The sequence below is a fragment of the Mytilus californianus genome, unplaced genomic scaffold (assembly GCF_021869535.1).
Source record: "Mytilus californianus isolate M0D057914Y unplaced genomic scaffold, xbMytCali1.0.p SCAF_11, whole genome shotgun sequence".
Lineage (NCBI taxonomy): Eukaryota > Metazoa > Mollusca > Bivalvia > Mytilida > Mytilidae > Mytilus > Mytilus californianus.
This window is the reverse complement of record NW_026262593.1, coordinates 9,472,238-9,490,949: the sequence shown is the minus strand read 5'-3', so window position 1 is coordinate 9,490,949 and position 18,712 is coordinate 9,472,238. Positions and strand designations below refer to the sequence as shown.

The following is an 18,712-nucleotide window of genomic DNA, read 5'->3' as shown; positions in this document are numbered from 1 at the left end:
ACTCCATCCCCAACATTCATACAGGTAACAATTCCTTCCGCTACTCCCCCGACGATGGTGCCAACTGGTTTCCCATCGCACTGAGCACAGGTTTCTATGACATCGAAGACATCAACAATGAGATCCAACGGCGGCTACGGCTCAACAAACACAAAACAAAGATCATCATCGATTTCAACCGGGCGACCCTAAGAGCAACGCTAACCCTCGCCAGACACTATCAAGTATACTTCAACGTTGTCAATAGCATCAACACCGTCTTGAGATTCAAGCGGCAGATTTAAACATTCGATATGATCACAGATGGCTATACAGAAGGTGAACACATTGTAAATATCATCAGCATTTCGTTCTGCTTCATTTCACGATGTGCTCCGTTTAAAGCATAAAAAAAAAAAAAAAAAAAAAAAACTTTCCGATCCGGCAGAAATGTCGGATTGCAAAATTTTTTTTGGGGTTTTTGTACCTCACCCACCCCATTTTTTATTTATTTTTTTGAATTAATTTCTCACAAGATCGCAAGAAAAGTACTCCTGTTTGGTCTTTTTACTTACTTTTAAGCCTGTACTTCTCACGAAGGCTCCTTCCAAGGGTTCCTTCTCTCTGTTCAGACTACTGCAGGCCCATACCCTTGTCGTTTCTCCTTCTTTGTTTTTCAAGGTGAGGATCTTACTCCTCCCAAACTTCCCATCTACTTCTACCACTTCTAGGATTTTATATTTTACCCAGGTTGGGAGTTCCTTCCATTTTAGGGTTTCCAGGCTCTGGTCCTTTGCCTTTTCCTCGAAAACATTATCATTAATAAAATCGTCGTCTACGATTTTTGAACTTCTGAGTTCCTCCATCTTTTGTACGAAAGCCATATTTTTGTATCTACCCCTAGGATTACATCCCTTTAAGGTGTCTCTACTATTGTTTACAAAAAGCCATATTCTAGTTTCCACCCTTAGACTATTTGAAACACAATGCATTTGCATTTTATGTTTGCGGTTGAGGTCCCTATGCAGGATTTGTGTTTAAAAATGGCAAGTGCGGCAGAATCCCCCTTTTTACACTACAATCCACCATTATTTTTCTGTAGAAGCCAAAGAATAGGCCAACCCCCTGTTTTAAACATTTTTTTTTAAATTTTGAGCTCTAGTTTCAATTTTTTTTAACATAGCACCCTTCGATACCTTGCGCAAAAGATGCGCCTGTTTCTCCTCTACAAGACCTATATAGTCATACCCCATGACACTCCTCATTATTTTTCTCTAGAAGCCATGGAATAGGCCAACCCCCCTGTTTTTAACAGTTTTTTTCAAATTTTGAGCTCTAGTTTCAGATTTTTGAACATAGCGCCCTTCGTTACCTTGCGCAAATGATGCGCTTGTTTCTCTTCTACAAGACCTATATAGTCATACCCCGTGACACCCTCATTATTTTTCTCTAGAAGCCATGGAATAGGCCATTCCCCCTGTTTTTAACAAATTTTTTTTCAAATTTGAGCTCTAGTTTCAGATTTTTGAACAAAGCGCCCTTCGATACCTTGCGCAAAAGATGAGCCTGTTTCTCCTCTACAAGACCTAGATAGTCATACTTCGTGACACTCCTCATTATTTTTCTGTGGAAGCCATGGAATAGGCCAACCCCCCTGTTTTTAACAAATTTTTTTTTCAAATTTTGAGCTCTAGTTTCAGATTTTTGAACATAGCGCCCTTCAACACCTTGCGCAAAAGATGCGCCTGTTTCTCCTCTACAAGGCCTATTTAGTAATACCCCGTGACACTCCTCATTATTTTTCTCTAGAAGTCATGGAATAGGCCAACCCCCCTGTTTTTAACATTTTTTTTTCAAATTTTGAGCTCTAGTTTCAGATTTTTGAACATAGCGCCATTCGTTACCTTGCGCAAAAGATGCGCTTGTTTCTCTTTTACAAGACCTTTATAGTCATACCCCGTGACACCCCTCATTATTTTTCTCTAGAAACCATGGAATAGGCCAACCCCCCTGTTTTTAACATTTTTTTTTCAAATTTTGAGCTCTAGTTTCAGATTTTTGAACATAGCGCCCTTCGATACCTTCCGCAAAAGATGCGCCTGTTTCTCTTCTACAAGACCTATATAGACATACCCCGTTACACCCCTCATTATTTTTCTCTAGAAACCATGGAATAGGCCAACCCCCCTGTTTTTAACATTTTTTTTTTCAAATTTTGAGCTCTAGTTTCAGATTTTTGAACATAGCGCCCTTCGATACCTTGCGCAAAAGATGCGCCTGTTTCTCTTCTACAAGACCTATATAGTCATATCCCGTGACACCCCTCATTATTTTTCTCTAGAAGCCATTGAATAGGCCAACCCCCTGTTTTTAACAATTTTTTTTTTCGAATTTTGAGCTTTAGTTTCAGATTTTTGAACATAGCGCCCTTCAATACATTGCGCAAAAGATGCGCCTGTTTCTCCTCTACAAGACCTATATAGTCATACCCCGTGACACCCCTCATTATTTTTCTCTAGAAACCATGGAATAGGCCAACCCCCCTGTTTTTAACAATTTTTTTCAAATTTTGAGCTTTAGTTTCAGATTTTTGAACATAGCGCCCTTCAATACCTTGCGCAAAAGATGCGCCTGTTTCTCCTCTACAAGACCTATATAGTCATACCCCGTGACACCCCTCATTATTTTTCTCTAGAAACCATGGAATAGGCCATTTCCCCTGTTTTTAACAATTTTTTTTCAAATTTTGAGCTCTAGTTTCAGATTTTTGAACATAGCGCCCTTCAATACCTTGCGCAAAAGATGCGCCTGTTTCTCCTCTACAAGACCTATATAGTCATACCCCGTGACACTCCTCATTATTTTTCTCTAGAAACCATGGAATAGGCCAACCCCCCTGTTTTTAACAATTTTTTTCAAATTTTGAGCTCTAGTTTCAGATTTTTGAACATAGCGCTCTTCGATACCTTGCGCAAGAGATGCGCCTGTTTCTCCTCTTCAAGACCTATATAGTCATACCCCGTGACACCCCTCATTATTTTTCTCTAAAAGCCATTGAATAGGCCAACACCCCTGTTTTTAACAATTTTTTTTTTTCAAATTTTGAGCTCTAGTTTCAGATTTTTGAACATAGCGCCCTTCGATACCTTGCGCAAAAGATGCGCCTGTTTCTCCTCTACAAGACCTATATAGACATACCCCGTGACATTCCTCATTATTTTTCTCTAGAAACCATGGAATAGGCCAACCCCCCTGTTTTTAACAATTTTTTTCAAATTTTGAGCTCTAGTTTCAGATTTTTGAACATAGCGCCATTCGATACCTTGCGCAAGAGATGCGCCTGTTTCTCCTCTACAAGACCTATATAGTCATACCCCGTGACACTCCTCATTATTTTTCTCTAGAAACCATGGAATAGGCCAACCCCCCTGTTTTTAACAATTTTTTTCAAATTTTGAGCTCTAGTTTCAGATTTTTGAACATAGCGCCTTTCGAAACCTTGCGCAAGAGATGCACCTGTTTCTCCTCTACAAGACCTATATTGTCATACCCCGTGACACCCCTCATTATTTTTCTGCAGAAGCCATGGAATAGGCCAACCCCCCTGTTTTTAACATTTTTTTTCAAATTTGAGCTCTAGTTTCAGATTTTTGAACATAGCGGCCTTCGATACCTTGCGCAAACGATACGCCTGTTTCTCTCCTACAAGACCTATATAGTCATACCCCGTGACACCCCTCATTATTTTTCCCTAGAAGCATTGAATAGGCCAACCCCCTGTTTTTAACAAATTTTTTTTTCAAATTTTGAGCTCTAGTTTCAGATTTTTGAACATAGCGCCCTTCGATACCTTGCGCAAAAGATGCGCCTGTTTCTCCTCTACAAGACCTTTATAGACATACCCCGTGACACCCCTCATTATTTTTCTCTAGAAACCATGGACCCCTCATTATTTTTCTCTAGAAACCATGGAATAGGCCAACCCCCCTGTTTTTAACAATTTCTTTTCAAATTTTGAGCTCTAGTTTCAGATTTTTGAATATAGCGCCCTTCAATACCTTGCGCAAAAATGCGCCTGTTTCTCCTCTACAAGGCCTATATAGTAATACCCCGTGACACTCCTCATTATTTTTCTCTAGAAGTCATGGAATAGGCCAACCCCCCTGTTTTTAACATTTTTTTTTCAAATTTTGAGCTCTAGTTTCAGATTTTTGAACATAACGTCCTTCGATACCTTGCTCAAAAGATGCGCCTGTTTCTCCTCTACAAGACCTATATAGTCATACCCCGTGACAATCCTCATTACTTTTCTGTAGAAGCCATGGAATAGGCCAACCCCCCTGTTTTTAACACTTTTTTTTCAAATTTTGAGCTCTAGTTTCAGATTTTTGAACATAGCGCCCTTCGATACCTTGCGCAAAAGATGCGCCTGTTTCTCCTCTAAAAGACCTATATAGACAAACCCCGTGACACCCCTCATTATTTTTCTCTAGAAACCAAGGAATAGGCCAACCCCCCTGTTTTTAACAATTTTTTTCAAATTTTGAGCTCTAGTTTCAGATTTTTGAACATAGCGCCCTTCGATACCTTGCGCAAGAGATGCGCCTGTTTCTCCTCTACAAGACCTATATAGTCATACTCCGTGACACCCCTCATTATCTTTCTCTAGAAGCCATGGACTAGGCCAACCCCCCTGTTTTTAACAATTTTTTTCAAATTTTGCATTCTAGTTTCAGATTTTTGAACATAGCGCCCTTCGAAACCTTGCGCAAGAGATGCGCCTGTTTCTCTTCTACAAGACCTATATTGTCATACCCCGTGACACTCCTCATTATTTTTCTCTAGAAGCCATGGAATAGGCCAACCCCCCTGTTTTTAACATTTTTTTTTCAAATTTTGAGCTCTAGTTTCAGATTTTTGAACATAGCGCCCTTCGATACCTTGCGCAAAAGATGCGCCTGTTTCTCTTTACAAAACCTATATAGTCATACCCCGTGACACCCCTCATTATTTTTCCCTAAAAGCCATTGAATAGGCCAACCCCCTGTTTTTAACAATTTTTGTTTTCAAATTTTGAGCTCTAGTTTCAGATTTTTGAACATAGCGCCCTTCAATACTTGCGCAAAAGATGCGCCTGTTTCTCCTCTACAAGACCTATATAGTCATACCCCGTGACACCCCTCATTATTTTTCTCTAGAAACCATGGATAGGCCATTTCCCCTGTTTTTAACAATTTTTTTTCAAATTTTGAGCTCTAGTTTCAGATTTTTGAACATAGCGCCCTTTGATACCTTGCGCAAAAGATGCGCCTGTTTCTCCTCTACAAGACCTATATAGTCATACCCCGTGACACTCCTCATTATTTTTCTCTAGAAACCATGGAATAGGCCAACCCCCCCTGTTTTTAACAATTTTTTTCAAATTTTGAGCTCTAGTTTCAGATTTTTGAACATAGCGCTCTTCGATACCTTGCGCAAGAGATGCGCCTGTTTCTCCTCTACAAGACCTATATAGTCATACCCCGTGACACCCCTCATTATTTTTCTCTAAAAGCCATTGAATAGGCCAACCCCCCTGTTTTTAACACTTTTTTTCAAATTTTGAGCTCTAGTTTCAGATTTTTGAACATAGCGCCCTTCGATACCTTGCGCAAAAGATGCGCCTGTTTCTCCTCTACAAGACCTATATAGACATACCCCGTGACATCCCTCATTATTTTTCTCTAGAAACCATGGAATAGGCCAACCCCCCTGTTTTTAACAATTTTTTTCAAATTTTGAGCTCTAGTTTCAGATTTTTGAACATAGCGCCATTCGATACCTTGCGCAAGAGATGCGCCTGTTTCTCCTCTACAAGACCTATATAGTCATACCCCGTGACACTCCTCATTATTTTTCTCTAGAAACCATGGAATAGGCCAACCCCCCTGTTTTTAACAATTTTTTTCAAATTTTGAGCTCTAGTTTCAGATTTTTGAACATACCGCCTTTCGAAACCTTGCGCAAGAGATGCGCCTGTTTCTCCTCTACAAGACCTATATTGTCATACCCCGTGACACCCCTCATTATTTTTCTGTAGAAGCCATGGAATAGACCAACCCCCCTGTTTTTAACATTTTTTTTCAAATTTGAGCTCTAGTTTCAGATTTTTGAACATAGCGCCCTTCGATACCTTGCGCAAACGATACGCCTGTTTCTCTCCTACAAGACCTATATAGTCATACCCCGTGACACCCCTCATTATTTTTCCCTAGAAGCATTGAATAGGCCAACCCCCTGTTTTTAACAATTTTTTTTTTCAAATTTTGAGCTCTAGTTTCAGATTTTTGAACATAGCGCCCTTCGATACCTTGCGCAAAAGATGCGCCTGTTTCTCCTCTACAAGACCTTTATAGACATACCCCGTGACACCCCTCATTATTTTTCTCTAGAAACCATGGACCCCTCATTATTTTTCTCTAGAAACCATGGAATAGGCCAACCCCCCTGTTTTTAACAATTTTTTTTCAAATTTTGAGCTCTAGTTTCAGATTTTTGAACATAGCGCCCTTCAATACCTTGCGCAAAAAATGCGCCTGTTTCTCCTCTACAAGGCCTATATAGTAATACCCCGTGACACTCCTCATTATTTTTCTCTAGAAGTCATGGAATAGGCCAACCCCCCTGTTTTTAACATTTTTTTTTCAAATTTTGAGCTCTAGTTTCAGATTTTTGAACATAACGTCCTTCGATACCTTGCTCAAAAGATGCGCCTGTTTCTCCTCTACAAGACCTATATAGTCATACCCCGTGACAATCCTCATTACTTTTCTGTAGAAGCCATGGAATAGGCCAACCCCCCTGTTTTTAACACTTTTTTTTCAAATTTTGAGCTCTAGTTTCAGATTTTTGAACATAGCGCACTTCGATACCTTGCGCAAAAGATGCGCCTGTTTCTCCTCTAAAAGACCTATATAGACAAACCCCGTGACACCCCTCATTATTTTTCTCTAGAAACCAAGGAATAGGCCAACCCCCCTGTTTTTAAAATTTTTTTTCAAATTTTGAGCTCTAGTTTCAGATTTTTGAACATAGCGCCCTTCGATACCTTGCGCAAGAGATGCGCCTGTTTCTCCTCTACAAGACCTATATAGTTATACTCCGTGACACCCCTCATTATCTTTCTCTAGAAGCCATGGACTAGGCCAACCCCCCTGTTTTTAACAATTTTTTTTTTTAAATTTTGAGCTCTAGTTTCAGATTTTTGAACATAGCGCCCTTCGAAACCTTGCGCAAGAGATGCGCCTGTTTCTCTTCTACAAGACCTATATTGTCATACCCCGTGACACTCCTCATTATTTTTCTCTAGAAGCCATGGAATAGGCCAACCCCCCTGTTTTTAACATTTTTTTTCAAATTTTGAGCTCTAGTTTCAGATTTTTGATCATAGCGCCCTTCGATACCTTGCGCAAAAGATGCGCCTTTTTCTCTTTACAAAACCTATATAGTCATACCCCGTGACACCCCTCATTATTTTTCCCTAAAAGCCATTGAATAGGCCAACCCCCTGTTTTTAACCATTTTTGTTTTCAAATTTTGAGCTCTAGTTTCAGATTTTTGAACATAGCGCCCTTCAATACCTTGCGCAAAAGATGCGCCTGTTTCTCCTCTACAAGACCTATATAGTCATACCCCTTGACACCCCTCATTATTTTTTCTCTAGAAACCATGGAATAGGCCAACCCCCCTGTTTTTAACAATTTTTGTTTTTAAATTTTGAGCTCTAGTTTCAGATTTTTGAACATAGCGCCCTTCGATACCTTGCGCAAAAGATGCGCCTGTTTCTCCTCTACAAGACCTATATAGTCATCCCCCATGACACCCCTCATTATTTTTTCTCTAGAAACCATGGAATAGGCCAACCCCCCTGTTTTTAACAATTTTTTTTTTTAAATTTTGAGCTCTAGTTTCAGATTTTTGAACATAGCGCCCTTCGATACCTTGCGCAAAAGATGTGCCTGTTTCTCCTCTACAAGACCTATATAGTCATACCCCGTGACACCCCTCATTATTTTTCTCAAGAAGCCATGGAATAGGCCAACCCCCATTTCTGCAAATGTGTATCTTAGTTCAATTAAACAATGACATCAAAGGTGCTGTATTTTACAGGGAAGGACTACTTTTACATACGTACTAAATGGAAGTGGGTGCATTGGTGGTTTTACACCTACAAATAATCCGTTGACAGATGCAGATTTACTGTGGTACTGAATATTAGACTAAAAAGAGAAGTGACTTGTTTTATCAATGGATGGGATAAATACCATTTCATGATAGAGTTGAAATTGCAATATTTGGACGGAATTTCTGCCTGTTTAAATATTTTTCATTTAACGGCCGTTGCTGTCTTATTCATTTTATTCGGTTTTTAGATATATCGCCTTATTGTTCGCTGGCTTATTGTTCGCTAGTTATAATTGTTCGCTAGCTTCAGCCTGGTCTTTAAGGTCTTACAGAAGTGTTTCTCATAAATTATTGTACGTTTCTATAGAAGAAGATATTATGACTACATAGTTGCGTTATTTTATCTTATTAACACCTTAGATTGTACATGTACGTGTGAAGGTAGAACTTTGTTTAAATGTAATTATCAAATAGCCACTGGTCAACGGTTTACATCAAACGATTGTGTAATCTGATTTTCTTTGGTGAGTGAATTGAAAAAAAAATCGTTAATCATTTGTATAAATTGTTGGCTTACTTATCACCTTATCCTGGGGATTTAAAGAAGCCTGGGAATGAACATGGATTGTAGGGAGGATCGATCTAGTGGATATAATTTTTACTTGTTCTCGTCCTGAATATGCATGAAATATTTGTCCCTGAACGTAAAATAGTAATCAATCAATTAACCCAAAAAGGTAATAAAATAATGCACAAAAAAACAAACGAAATGCTTGATTTAACTCGTAATTCTAAAAATGTAATTATAATACTTAAATACTTCTGTATTTAATTTAATAGGGTCGAAAAGGCGTCGAACAATGTCCACATTGTATGTATGAAGCTCCGCGCTTCATACAAAATGTACTTCAGTCAACGCTTTTACGCCCACATAAAATTCCAAAAATAAGCATTTAATTTTTAAATACATATACGGGTAGAATTAACACTGATCATGCAAAGGATGAATTGCTTCATTACTTTCGGGAAATCATAAATTTTAATTGCTGTCACGATTACAAAAATAGAAGATTGTCCAAAGAAATAATTTTAAAATATATCCTATGAAAAAATTTAAGTCTTTTCAAGATGTATCGTAGGTGTTCGGAATTTTCAACCAGTCCCATAAAACACGACCGCAAATACCAAATGAATACTTAAAAAATTGAAATTTGACTCCGACAAAAAATAGCGTTTCATTTTTATATAAGAATATCTGTATATGGACCAACTATAAAGGTAAATATATGAGAATTTAATTTAATTTAAGTATCACAGATGATGAAATATTGCACTTTATATTGTAGTTTTGTTTTTCAATGTCAGCACATGCTACCATGGTCGCCAAACATTATCATTCATTGGAATACTCATAGAATTTGGTGAATTGTGACTGTTTGATGTTGGACTTTTGTTGTTTGCTGCGGAGTCACGGCCTCTAACAGGGGAAATTAAGTTTTTTGTTTCGCTGTAATACGTCAGTCTTCTTTCTGTAGATTGTTCTTCTGTTTTTACACATAACGACGAGTTGCTCGAAGAACATTTGTATCCCGACGAATGTGTAAATGAATCTCTAGTTTTGTTCACGTGGTACTGGATATTGTTACTCAAGTGACTTACAAGTCTGTTGTTTATATTGCATTCATTGTGACTAGATGACTCCGTTACTGGACAAAAATTGTTCTGATTATGGGTGGATGGAACATCCGGGTATCTGGTTTCCATTGTACGACAAACAGCATCTTGTTTATGGCTGACATGCATATCAATCTGTTTATCTTCCTGAACACGTGGGTTTATTTCTAGGAAACGAGCTGCTTGTCCTGTACATAAAGTATATCCCATTTGATAAGGTGTTGTTATGGTAGAAGTTACGTTCGATCGGTTTGATAGTGAACTCTTGTGAATGCTTTCCAAATACTGGACCGTCATTTCCAAAATATCTGCTTTTTCCAGCTTTGAGTTAAGTGCACTCTGAAGATAGATGCAAAAATTAAAGATGAAATACTTTAAAATATTATATACAGTTTTTGATAAAGCGTAATGTATAATCAGAAGAATCAGTCTATTGTCAAAGACCTTATGCTGACCTATAGATATGTTTGTATGTTAAGTATATCGCTGGATTGTCTTATATTTCCTTTTATTCGCATTCATTAAAAAAAAATCAAAAAAAACTAGCACTTCGTGGCTTTGTTATATCCCCCTTTTTATATATGTGGCGGCTGTGCGGCTGGCGTAGCAACAAGAGCACTAGCACAGTACTTCATTTAGAAATGTGTATGTGTTGACGTACCAAATTTTTGTTCAATTTGATATACGTTATTCTGATAATAACTGAAATTTATCGGATAGCAGTTTTGAGCCAAATGTACATCCACTGAAGACAATTCATAATAGGAAAACAAAGGATATGGGGTATCATGTTTACATTCTAAGGGAAATAACTCAAATTAAATTACTTAACTAGCATCTTACGCAATTCAAATTCAGCAATGGTTATGACCAGAGTCCGGAATATAATCTAATAAGCTTGATAAATACAAGTGTTAAGTAAAACTATGACCAAAAATTGTTTTGACCTCTTCAAATTATACTAAATACAACATTTGAGCTGTTAGATATTGAGCTCATAGTGTTCATAGATACGGCGTAAAGCAATCACCAATCAATCAATCATAGTGTTACTACTGTAAGATGTATGTTTTGTGCCAACAACCAAACACTTTTGTTTGTTGTAATAAGAACTTATTTCCTTTTTAGAAAGTCATTGTCCTCTGGTCATTGATGGAAACCGATAGTTGCGAAATGTATAATAAAAATACTATAAAAAAATGTTTTAAAGTTGTGTAATTGAAGTCATTCTTACCTCATTGTTTCTTCCTGTTGCCTCGAGCACCAACGTTTTCAACTGTGACAAACAATTGTTGATTCTTGCTCTTCTCTTCTTCTCTATCAGTGGTTTATTTATCTAAAATAGAATTAAAATTTATTTTTATAGATTGTAATCATTTTTTCACAATAATTACCTTTTTAATGATACCGAAATCAATCGCTCCATCCTAAAACCGCATTTAAGCCTTTTATCTGGACCTGCGGCATATATTTCTCATTTTTAAAAACATCATTTGCATGTAAATAAATTCGTTCTATGGGACACGATTTTACTAGAAAATGCAGACATAAGACCCTAGAGATCATATAGACTCTGCACGCTTTGCGATATATCAGAAGATGGAAAACATTTCTTCTTAAGTTGTAAAAAATATAAAGAAACTTTAGAGAACTAATTAAAGTACTAGTATTTGAAAATTGTGCATAATGACGTCTTCAATTTTGATAAATCAACTAAAATTTATGCTTAATAACCCTACATCTCACAGTCAAAGTAAAACAATATTTTTCTTCATAAACATCCATTGAAACTGAGGTCAGGAAACTATTTTTTTTTTAATATTCACGAAATTATATATTCAACCTGAGACTACAATAACACTGTTATAATAGTCTCAGACTCAACTAGCTACATATACATGCTATATAATGTAAGTGATATATATTTGTTGTTATTTGTCCCAAACCTAAATGAACTGTCTAATGGCAATAAATTATTGAAATGGTTTGAATTGCATACATATTCGTACAAAAATGTGTTCAAATTGATATATTAAAATATAAGTTAGCTGCCTACAGGAATGTTTTGTTATTGAAATAAAACTATAAAATAAACCTTACCTTTCTTTTTCCAGATGTGGAATCTACTTCAACAATATTATTCACCATATTTACTCGATCTTCGAAAAATTTGTTTATAAACTTTTCTCGGTGCTCTTATATATATATCACTAAAACGCGTGTGACGGCACGCGTCAAAAGACACGCCCCTTTATCAGAAATCAATTGGAGATTGAAAATATTTACTTAAGTGATCTTTAATCTTTTTATCAGATTATCGGTTTACATCTGATTGCTTATTAAGTGATAAAACTAACAACTTTGTCGGGAAATAGTTAACGGTCCTTTAAAGTTCCGACCAATCAAATACGGATTAGGATGTACACGTTTTAATGCCGGTAAAAAAAGAAAAGAACCGCCAATCTTCACTTACCAGTAAAACTTAATCTCACGTTAAGTATATGAAAGTTCTGTAAATATAAGCAGGAACGTAATATTTTCTCATTAAATCGGTAAATATTTACGAAAGAAATATAGTTTAAAGCAATTTTTGGGGGGGGGGGAAACAAAAGACATTACAAAATTTAAAATACTCAACTTAAGGTAGACCAATCTGCAAGGTTTAATTGTTTATACGACCATTTTCGTCTTAAAATAAAAATATGATTTAATGATACAATTTTCAATAAATAACTACATTAAAATCGTTTCATAGCATTGAAATAATATTATTAGTTTTTTAGGCATGGTTTTTATTAATTCAAATTTTCCTTTCTGAACATTTTTACAACCGATTTACTTTTTAACCTCTTTTTTTGTGGTTCAGCAATTTAATTTATTTTTATCATATTATTCTAAAATATATTCAATAAAATCTGTCTCAATAAATTTAATATCATAAATTTCTATTAGAAATTTACTTTCCATTCAAACAAGTTTTCCGATATAAAATAGATTTTGCACAATCCATAAATTGTAGCTTAAACTCAGGAAAGCGAAATTAATGGATAAAGCATATCAATATCAGTTTTTGAATAAATAAAATTGAGAATGGAAATGGGGAAAATGTCAAAGAGACAACAACCCGACCAAAGAGCAGATAACAGCCGAAGGCCACCAATGGGTCTTCAACGCAGCGAGAAAATCCCTCAGCTGGACCCTAAATAAAATTGTGTACTAGTTCAGTAAAAATGGACGTCATACTAAACTCCAAAACATATAAATGAACTAAAATAAAAAAAAAAACATACAAAAATAACAAAGGCCAGAGGCTCCTGACTTGGGACAGGCGCAAAAATACGGCGCGGTTAAACATGTTTTGTGAGATCTCAACCCTCCCCCCTATACCTCTAGCCAGTGTAGAATAAGGAAAAACACAGCGATACGCACAGTAAAACTCAGTTTAAAAGAAGTCCAAGTCTGATGTCAGAATAGGTAACAAAAGAAACTAAGCAAAATGACAATGATACATAAATTAACAAAGGACTACTAGCAGTTACTGACATGCCAGCTCCAGACCTCAATTAAACTGATTGACAAATAATGTCTTCATCATATGAAAATCAAGTACAATCCCTCCCGTTAGGGGTTTAGTATCATACCATCATAAAATATATGAGAAGAACATAACCCGGTTTTAGAATAAATGTGTTTATTTCCGATGCAAAGACCCTATGAGTGAATCAATATTAATACCAAAATATGCAATCCTTAATGACTTGACAACAGTATCGTATCAATATATATGAATTTTGGCAAATTATGAAAAAAATCAGTGAGAGTACTTAAGTCATGATATCAAGCGCTATTTCAATCACTTTGATCTTTAAGAAAATCATAAAAGTAGCTTGCTTTTCTCGGTGAATCGCAAATATGCAGAATAAGAGTCTTATATTCAACGTATAGAACAGTTATTAGAATTGATGTTACAAATATTTTGGTCTTTTGGAAAATTTTGTTTGTGCTGTATTCAGCAGGGTTTAAGAACATTTGGTGTTCGACCTGTTAGTCAAATGCGTTTTGTTAAAATATACTTTTTCACTTTTTTGGTCTTTTGGAAAATGTTGTTTGTGCTGTATTAAGACCCCTCTAACAAGAAATTTGTTTTGCATGCACACGTATAAAAATTGCGGTTTTTATCCAACGCAATCATAGGTTTGAACGTTGTTGTCAATTTAGACTTAAGTCTAAATTGAAAACAACGTTCAAACCTATATATATATATACAAATTTAACAGCTTCAGTGATTTAAACAAACAAACAAACAAACAAACAAACAAAGAAACAAGAATGTATATATGCCTTTCCATTCGCCAGAATTAAAGTTGTAAACAGGAAGTCATAATTTTGCAAAAAACATTAATAACATATATTTATATGAAATAGTTGCTATGTCCATTTTAAGACTTATAATGACCTCTAATGAAATGACTAAATCGATTGTATCTCAAGTGATATTAATTTGAGAGACACAGTATTAAAAACTTGTAGCAGTTTGTTTATAAGTATTTTGTATAAAGTCTTGGACCAATAGTATTAGTCCCAGATAAAGATTTGTAACAACATGAAATTATTACATCACTTATATCGCCAATATCAGAAACCATATATATTTTTTCTTTTCAGTTGAATTTTACAGTGAATGCCTCTTTCCCACGGGTCAAGTGTAAAACTCGTCAAATATTTATTGTGTAGATTAACGGTTCCTTTTTATTTCACCGACCAATGAAAATCGTATTAAGAATCTAAAGTCCGCGATGCCCCGTGGTTATTTGATAACTACATGATAATTGCATCTTAAGGTAAATATTAAAGTGTTAACTTAACGGACAGATAAGGTGTTAATCAGGTAAAATAACACTTTTCTGGAGTGATAATATCTTCTTAATGTAAAAGCAAATGGAACGGTACGAAATTTTACACTTTATAAAATGTCGGAATATCTTTGATCAGTACGTCTAGCATTTCGTCACCAATGTCTACTGAGACTAATAGATAACATATTAGTCCCATGTTTCTTCAAAAACAGCTCTTACTTATGGAATTCGAATTTATTTAATATTTTTTATTCAGATTTTGATTTTCGTTTCTATATAGATGTGGCGTCATGATTTAAATTCAAATTCAAATATTTAATTGGATAAAGCACATACAATATATATGACAATGAATCCAACTGCATGTACATAATCAGTATATAGGAGGATCTGAAAGGTGTTTACAGAATAGAGAATAATGGGCAAAATGTGCCAAATAAAGTCTTAAATAATAAAGAATAGAGAAAAAAACAGGACAAAAAAATAATGAATAGAGAATAATGGGGTGCTAAAATATAAAGAATAGAGAATAACAGGCAAAATTTATAAAGAATAGAGAAAAATAGTCTAAAATTTTTTAAAGAATACAGAAATGAAGGATCCCCATCCACACCCTCATATTGTCTTCGGAAAAATACCTGTGTATATACTAGGTTTTTTTCAGAGACAAGTGCCCGTGAGTTAAGGTTATCATATCTGTCCTCCACTATAAAGTATGTGTCGTTTTTAAAATGTGTATGCGGAATAGTGGTACATGTAGTTAACTGTTAATGGAAATAACCATCTACGAATTTGAATCAAAAGCGATGTTACCATTATTTTTTCTTAAATACTGGGAGTTAACTTTATGGCAAAATGTACCATGCCATATTGATGAAAATGTAGTCAGGAGTTATCAGAAACAATCTGAAACACATAATTATTTTTATTTGTATTCTCATAGTTTTAAAACTTTGTTGAGTTACTGTTACTGCTTTCTCACAATCAGTCGCATAATCCCTCTTTTAATTGGATGGAAAATATATAATTTTTTAGCACCAAATCGTCCAACATTTTTTTGCATCGCTCCGCTCGGTGATATATATTTCGTTATAAATGAAGCTGGTTTAACATAACAATTATTTTAGGATAAACTACATACGCATAAACAGAAAAACAGCCTCAGTGGTTTCGTGGTAGAGTGTTCGCCTCGAGTGCATGAGGTCATTGTTTCGAATCCTGACTGGGTCAAATCAAAGACTGTTAAATTTGTAATTGCTGCTTCGACATTAACAAGGAGGCTAACCTCCTTGGACATTTAGGAGTAAGAGAACAGACTGGTAGACTAGGAGTCATAATAAAGGGTCTGGATGGAGAGACCTTCGTTTTTGTATTCTTTAATTTTGGGAGTTTTTTTTTATTTTTAGGAATAACGCTTAATCTATAAAATGTCCATAACAATTATATTACTAATAAATTTATTGGTAATTATATGATTTCTTTATTCTGTTCATCGTTCATTTCTGTAATCAGTATTATATTGACAAATTCTTTTATTTTCCACAGTTATTCTTTATTCTTTTACACCCCATTATTCTTTATATTTTGCTCATTTTTCTTCATTCATTGTTTTTTATACCCTTATTCTCTATTCTGTAAACCCCATCCATACCTTCATAATAATGTGTCCAGGTAGGGTTATAAATGTCTTCCTACGACCCATTGTGTCGGTCTGGTACAAATCCGGGTTCATATTCATATCGCACTAACATGTTCTCTTCCTGAATATACAATTAATTAACAACAGCTATCCATCCATCCACAAACAATATAGATGTTTTGTAGTGGAACTTTCCTATATTTAGATATTTCAGTTTTACACGGGATACTCTACACAAAAAATTACGACAAAAGGGACGATTTTTCTTTCCCTATATTAATAATTTTCCTTTTTTGGACGGCGATGTTTCTTTGTCACCATCTTACGGTGTTCATATATCACAGTGACAACTCGTTCGCTATTCCCGTGTCTGTAGTGGCATTTTGAATTTCAATGAACGTAATCTATGTATTACTGGTAAATTATTCTTCCATAGATACACAGATTTGGTTTGGAAGTTTGGCTGTATACCTGCAGAAAACTTATTTCAAACGGGATAGCACATCTCAATTTTTACGGAGATGTTGTTTAATTACCGAGCCCGCCCCCGGAAATTGGGAAACAATCTGGGTAAACTTATCGATCATTTAAATAAACTAATTCTAAAAGGTTACCAATTCAACACTGTAATTAGATCTTTGAATATTGTTTTTATTGCCGGGTATAAATAGTGATTTTGCTATCACTGAATTAAAACCAAAATGATATTATTTTTATATACATATGCACATTCCCGGTTATACGATCTATTGATACCTGTATTTTGGGATTGCACAAGGTCATGTTAATGACGTCTTTACACTAAACGCATTGGTTGTTGGATGTGTACTGACTGATATTTTAGTCTTAGATACACGATTTTTTATTAGTTGTCATTGGCTTTGGACTAGGTGTCCGTAACTGAGAGTACTCTTAGATCTGTACTCAGTGTCTTTTTTTGTTGTTTGTTGTTGGGATGTTGTATAGATCTGATGAGTTTTTCAACTGATATTTATATATTTATAGGTTATAACGACAGAAACAAACTTTCAAATACAGCTGCATGTATAACGACCAGATCATAAAATCATAGTAAAAAGTTATGTATTTTGGCTTAGACATTGACCTATAATTGTCAGTAGAAAATATCAAAAAGGTAATGCCTATAAATTGAAATTTATGTACAGTAAAGTAAGCTGTTTGTAAACTGAACCCCGCAAAATTCTTACAACGGCTCTAATCCAATTTCATTTGTCCTATTCGTGGTGTGCCAGGGTAATACAGACTCTTAAAAACAAACTACAGATTGCCCAACCGTGAACAAAACTTAGATTTATGAAAAAAAAACTTTGGTGCAAGGTCAGGTGTTCGCCAACCAGAACTAGAGCGCTGGCGTTCTAAAAGGATACAATAATTTTTGTTCCAAACAAAACAGGAGTGGTTCTACAACTTTTTTGTTATAATCAGTACATCTATATATTATAGTGTCTTAACAAATCTTAATCTTTGATATAGTCTCTGTATAGTATAGTATATAGTCTTATATGCAAATTACTACAAAAAAACTAACTTCAAATACTTGCAACATGGTATGTGTGCATACCGGCCGACAAAGCAGCCAACACTGTGGTGGTGGTATGACGTAAATACTACACGGAAGTTTTTAAGAATGAAAATGTTCAACTTTTCCTACATTCAGATCCATACGCTCCACAGAGAGTCTAATAATAAACAATCATAGCATTGCCACATCTCAGCTTAAGGCCTTCTCTGAACATTTGAAGGTCACTACTATGTATTAGCTATCTAAACTACACAAAACCTCGTCAAATGACTGTGCCGCATCTCGGCCTCTATAGTAGGGTTTCTGCAACTATTAACTTATGTAACTTGAAAAGCACATTAAAATGATGGTACTTATTTTTCCTAGAGTATACAGCCGAGTTTTTACCCAACGGAACTAACTTTAGATAAACATATACTTAAAAACCACAATAACTGCATGAACTGTTCTTTCCTAGATTTAGATAAATTCTGGGCCAACCCAAATATTATTTGAAGTCAGAATATGACAACCAGTTTCAATGACAAAGTATGAAGCAGTGTAGAACAGAATAAAATAGAATATTTTTATTTCCCAAATTACAGGGCCCATAAAGGGCATGATCAGTTACAATTGATTGACATAATTGATAATTACAACAATAAACATCACAGTGTACATGTAAATGTATATTTAGTATATAAGCATTGGTCAGAATCAGAGCCAACAACAATATATATTATGAATGCACAATTAAATAATAAAATTACATTATATGGGTCATTTTCAAAAAATGTCGAATTTTCAGTACACCCATGCTAATTCTTTTATTTCTTATGGAAAATGCAGTTGTAAGTGTTTAAATGAAAGTTTGTAGGA

The 18,712-nt window shown here is 35.3% G+C and overlaps 1 long non-coding RNA gene across 9 annotated transcripts; it reads right to left on the bottom strand.

The window, feature by feature from the left end:
• Nucleotides 1-1,505: 1,505 nt before the first annotated feature.
• Nucleotides 1,506-8,225, bottom strand: LOC127719512 (uncharacterized). Of its 9 annotated transcripts, none has more exons than XR_007990342.1 (6): nt 7,997-8,225; nt 6,190-6,366; nt 5,487-6,014; nt 3,691-3,867; nt 2,593-3,163; nt 1,506-1,527 (listed from the first exon to the last, which is right to left on the bottom strand). It is a non-coding gene; the product is annotated as an uncharacterized LOC127719512 (long non-coding RNA). The 9 variants fall into 9 exon arrangements; XR_007990340.1 differs by lacking the exon at nt 1,506-1,527 and adding an exon at nt 1,588-2,098 and having other exon boundaries at nt 2,455-3,163; XR_007990341.1 differs by lacking the exon at nt 1,506-1,527 and adding an exon at nt 1,588-2,060.
• Nucleotides 8,226-18,712: the final 10,487 nt, after the last annotated feature.